Genomic DNA, 6,000 nt, shown 5'->3' with positions numbered 1-6,000 from the left:
ATTGGAAAACCAGAACATTTTCACCAAAATGATGATTTTGTTTTGGTTGAAAAGCCATTTTTGGCTTAAACGTTTTGATGGAAAATTTTGACCACCCCCTATTGAGTATCTAAAATCATTAGTCCCTATTGCAAATGTTGGCCTTAATTTCCATTGTGTGTGTATATAATCACCCATGAGGTCATCAGATTCCCATTGATAATGTTGCACAGACATTATTTGCGTGTGGAAACTGGTCAATTCCAGTTGATAGCTGAAACAGATTTTCCTGTAACTCATCATCATTTAAGAGCTATCTAGGATTAATGTATTGATTTATAAACAACTTCCACAAAGGAGAATAAAAAAAATGAAGCCCACAACTTGTTCCCCACAGGAGTCCAATACTCCAGACATGTAGTGATTTCCCTGAATGTAATTGCTCTTGAGAACTAGTCAGCTCACATGAATCAATGCTGTTATAATCAAAAAAGTAAATCAGCGCAAGCAGTGATGTACCTTGTAATTAAGCAATGCAAGTAATCAGCCTAAGCGGAGACCCACATAAAAGTGTAGTATCATCAAGCAATAACTCAATCACAGCTTTGTATAAGATTCGGTAATAATTTGGAAAAGACTCTTTAACTATTAAGCCTCTTTTCTTTGAAATTCCTGGATTGCTGAAAGATGGAGTCCTCTTTCATCTGTAGACTATAACAAAACCACCAATGATTTCTCTGCTGGTCTTCACAAGAGGAAGGAGATCCAGGACCAGACCCTAAACTGGTGCAAATCAGCTCCATTCCATTGCAGTCAGCAAAGGATTAGGGCCTCCACTGGTGTTCGTGTCTATACTCCAGAAATTTTGATTTGAAAAGAAATGTTTCATATGAACCAAAACTTTTTTTTTTTTTTACTTGGATTTACCAAAACTATAGAAATGTTTTCATTTTCAGTCTGACCCAAAACAATTTTTTTTAACCTTTTGAAATTGCCAACAAACTAAAAAATCTGTTATTTGCCTAGCTCTAAATGTGACCACCACCAGCCTACAATTAGAGCCCTGATTCTGCTTTCGTTCCCATTCTAAAATCTGATTCTATCTCAAAGGGGTATAATGGCCCTAATCCCATATGTTCACAAAACTTCCTGTTAGAAACAGATTAGCTTCATGCCCTCTGTTCCTTGAAATTCCTCCCAAAGGGTGAGCATCAGACCTGGTTGATTTTTTTTTTTCCTTAAAAGATTTTTGCAACAGATATTTTTAATCCAAATCAACAAATTGCTTGTTTTTCAGCAAAAAATGAGAACTCATAAAACAAAATTTGGTTAAAATGCCTGGGTCTTGGTTAAAAATAAATCATTCTCAGTTAAAATGTTTGATTTTTCTGAAAACTGACAATGAATTTATTTATGTAATGGGCTCATACTTGCCTCTCGTAAGCACCCCTTGTCTAGGTGACCAGATGTCCCATTTTTAAAGGGAGAGCCCCGTATTTAAGCCCTCCTGCAGGTGTCCTGACTTTTTAAAAACGGGTAAATTGTCCCATATTTTCTGTCTCCTCCCATCTGTATGGGCAGGTCCTACTGATGGCCAGATCCCTGCTCGCCAGCTGCCCACCCCCCCGAGCTTTCACCCTCTCCTGCACCTCAACTCCAATTTCATAAGCTTTCATGGCCACCATACAATTTCCATACCCAGATGTGGTCCTCAGGCCAAAAAGTTTGCCCAGCTCGGGTTTAACCCCATTCCTGTCCGCGCTGTAGCCAGGAGACAGGAGGCAGCTGGGTTATGTCCATGGCCAGATGCAGCCTGGGGGAGGTGTTAGCTACCTTTCAACACTGTGCAGGCAGGAAGCGACAAGCTGCTTCCACCCACTGGGGAGCGGGGGTGGAAGACATGAGCTCTGCAAAGACATGGGCCAAGTTATCCCTACCTCCCTCCCCATCCTCCTCCTCAGCTGGAAGCTGCTCCTATCCCTTCCCTCCTGCACAGTGCTGAAAGGCTGCTGCTGGCCACATTCTGGTGTGAACCCTGGTGGAAATCTGAGGGGAGGGGGCATGTGACCCTGCATGCTCCCCCATGTCTTGCCTTGGGAAAACGAAGTGCCAGGTACCATGAGAGTCGGGTCTGTCCCAGGGGCCCAGGGAGGGTCAGGTCAGTCGATCATCCCTCCTGTGTGAGAGAGGCGTACGGGACTGTGTGTGTGTCACCTCTCCCCATGTGAACTCTAAAGCCTAAAGAAGTAAATAAAAAGAATCCAGCTGCACAGTATTTCTTTGTAACCGGGCTCAGTCAACATGATGTTAATTTGAACGGTTGTACTGCACAGGTCTGATTGATTGCTGTTGAATTCACTTGTAAGTTCTATTTTCGGCATAGGGAAATATGGCCACCCTATCCTTGTCCAAGTGCATGTGCTTGTGCTCTCTCTCTCTTTCTGTGGTGGGTCTTTGGTGACTCCGCTCTCTGGTGGAGTCCCACGCAGTCTGTATGTGAGATAAAAATCAAACCCGGTCCCAGATACAAGTCCAAGTGGTCCTACCTCAAAGCCCTTGGTAATGTCCCTTTACCTGCAGCCCTATCCCTAGCTTGTGCCTCAATCAGTCCAGAAAGGCCTAGCACAGTACCCGGGACCAAACTGTCTCTCAGCCCCACCTGGGCTCCCTCAGATTGTCCCTGCTCTTTCAGCAGCCCTGGCCCTGATTTGGGGCCATGTCCCCCAGGGCTCCCGCCCCAGAGACTCTTCACCTCTTTGGGCCTTTCTGGAGCCAGCTCTTCAGAAGGGCCACTAAAGACTTCAGTTCCCTTCCTGGGGTCTGTCAAAATCCAGGCCACTTCCCAGTGCTGGCTGTGATGCCCCCTTGCGAAATTCTGAAAAATTAAAACAAACAAACAAACAGATAAAAGTTATCTGGATTTTCCATTGAGAATCTCAAACCTCAAACCAATGTTGTTGTTCTTTTTTTATTTTTTAGTTTTCAAAATCTAGTTTTGGTTTAAACAAAAAAAAAATGGTTTCTGAAAAACATTTTTAGTAATCAATAAAGACATTGAAAAATGAAAAGGAATCAATGTTTTTTTACCCCAACTCAAACATTTTAATTCAAAGCACATTTGAAAACTAAAGGGGCCTTTTCCGCCCAGCTCTCATTAGGCAGCCTCCCTTTGAAAATGGTTCCTTGGTCTGGTATGAGCCATCATCTTGGAAGTTTTATTTGTTTCATTTTACAATTCAGCCCTGGCTGGTGCTTGGCCTGTAAATGATGCTTCATTGATTAAAACTTGTCCCTCTGCCCCCTCTACTTGATGTTGGAGCCTTTATGAAGCCAGAGGAGCTTTTATCTCAGCCACATCGCAGGCAATGCCCTTTAGTTGGTTAAATATAGCAACGGCGCTTGGATTTTTGCAGTTAATGCATCGGATCCTTTCCTCGCCCAGGTTTATTGACAATGGAGAAAGTTTGACCTTTCCCTTAGAGTGCTCAGTGCCCTTTTCATTCCAACCTAATAACAGTCTAGTCCCAGAACTGGAACAAGATTTCCTGCTCAAGTTCACTTGCTAATGATGAAATTCCACCCCATGCCTATAACTTATATCCCTAATTCAGCTCACAAAATAGGCTATCAGCAGGTCTCATGTGGTGCAGGGGTCTTTTCCTGGCCCTTCGCCCAGGGGTGAATTGCACCCAGCTTTTCAATAACACAACACCCGTTCTTCAATTATGTCAGCACCTGAAGCCATCAGGAGCTGTGCAGCCAGCAGGCCAGATGAAACAATGTTTTCCTGTTGTTGGCCAGATGCAGCTTGGACTGCTCGGGACTTGTCTGGAATTCATGTATTTGGGTTACTGTGTTGCTCTCCTGTTTGGCCGGTGTCCCATGCTAGAGGGTGCTGTTGCTGCAATTGATGCAGGACAGAACACGTGGCCTTTTTTGTTGTTAAAGCTAGAGGGAAAGGCCCAGATATTGAAAGGTATTTAGGTTCCTAACATCCATTGATTTCCATGGGCGTTTGGAACCTAAATACCTTTGGGGATCTGGACTTGAAACACTTTAGAGGGGTTTTGTAACAGGATGGGCTGCCCCTTTAAAAGCCCAAGGGCCTTGGGCCAGCTAGACCTCTTCAATTAAGATAGCCAGCTGGGAAGGGGTCAGGTGATCCCTATCATAGATGCTGACTTCGTGCGTGCTCTGGGGCTGGAGCACCCACAGAAAAAAACACAGCGGGTACTCAGCACCCACCAGACACAGCCGTTTGGTGGCTGGGGGACGGTGGAGAGCAGCGATCAGGGAGCAAGTGAGGCCTTAGGGAGGGGGCACAAAGAGGCGGAGGAAGGGCGGGGCCTTGGAGGAGGGGTGGAGCAAGGATGAAGCCTTGGGGAGGGGGATGGAAAGAGGCAGAGCGAGGGGGGGAAGGGGCAGAATGGGGGCAGGCCTCAGAGCAGAGCAGGGGTGGAGCACCCCCAGAGAAAAATAAAAGTCAGTGCCTCTGATCCCTATAAAGAGCTGAGCTCTCCTGTCTCTGGCCCTTGAGCAGAGAGAGAGAGAGAAGGCTGCAGAAGGAAAAGCTGCTGGTCCCTGCAGCCTGTACTTTTCAGGGGAAGAGCTGCATTTTGTGGAACTCTGCGAGGTTTTTTTGTTCAAATTAACAAATGGTGCCCTGAGAGAAGGGCCTGAAGAAGTTCTGGGTGTGGTGTTGAATCCCTCCAGGACTGAGCAAACAGGCCTGTGTTTCAGAAAATGCCAACACCTGCCCGCTGATAATCAGACTCCTTGGAGGTGTCCCATGTCAGGCTCCCCAAAAATCACTAGTCAACCTGGAAAATATTGGCCAGGATCTGCACTTAGAGGGGTGTTTTTCTGCATTATTTCTAGATACAAAGCAGAACTGCATTTTTCTTGTATGTATGTAGCAAGATGAAGGATACTTGCTCCTTTGAAAATTATTAACACGTAATCTTAAAAGAAAGTTAACCAAGAGCAACCATAAGGAGCTTTGCAATAAAAGCGTGGGTTATTTTAAAGGTATACGGCCTTACACAGGAGTTGGATGATTCCAGGGATTTAATACCCCATCTAGCAAAAATGTGTTTCAGGTTTTAGAGAAAAGTCTTAATGAAAAATGCCCATTTAATTCATCTACCTGTCAGTGCTGTAATTGTACCAACCCCACTGTCATGACGATAATATAGATGTGATGGCTCTTACTAGGTTCTGAGACGGCATCAGCTTCTTTAGGCTTGGTCAGCCTGCAGAGTGGCAGATTATGAAAAAGGGATTGAAAGGCAACTCAGCAGATATTTGCTTGCTAAGCAATACTTCAGGTGTCAAAGGACCTGCCAAAATGCTTCCGAATGACGTAGATCACACACAGAAGGCTTGACTTAGTTGCCTTAAAGCCGTGTTCGATTGTGTCTTACACATGTCTACAGCATTCTGATACAATGCTAATGCTGCTGCTGATGAGGAGGAGGAATTATTTCCCATTATGGAACAGGACACGTGTGTAGTGTGGTTATTTGTATTACGGTCGCAGCGAGAGGCCCCAGCTGAGGCTGCATCTGCGTTACAACAGCACAGCTACGGTGGGTTTCAGTGCAAACACTTGCTGCAGTGATCAGTGATCCTATCCCTGAGTTAATCCACATCCCTGAGAGGCAGGAGCTAGGTTGACGGAAGAATTCTTCCAGTGACCTACTGTTGTCTACACAGCGGCTGAACTACCTGTCTCAGGGGTTTGGATTTTCACAGAGGATGGGAGGATAAACCGAGAGAAGGGACTTGCCGATGGTCACCAAGCAGAAAAATGGTAGAGCTGGGCATCGAAACCAGGTCTCTAAATTCTAGGCCAGCAGCTTGTCCACTCATGTATGCTGCCCCTCAGATGGCGAAGTGGTAGATCTCTGCGAGACCCCAGGGATAAAGCCTCCCACATCTCCCTCCACCAAATGGAAGTGTTGAATTTATGGGGCCTCCAGTGCTGGACCTACACAGGGCCTGATCCTCTCTCCTTTGAAC

Source organism: Chelonoidis abingdonii, chromosome 6, assembly GCF_003597395.2.
Source record: "Chelonoidis abingdonii isolate Lonesome George chromosome 6, CheloAbing_2.0, whole genome shotgun sequence".
Lineage (NCBI taxonomy): Eukaryota > Metazoa > Chordata > Testudines > Testudinidae > Chelonoidis > Chelonoidis abingdonii.
Note: the sequence above shows the minus strand (reverse complement) of the source record.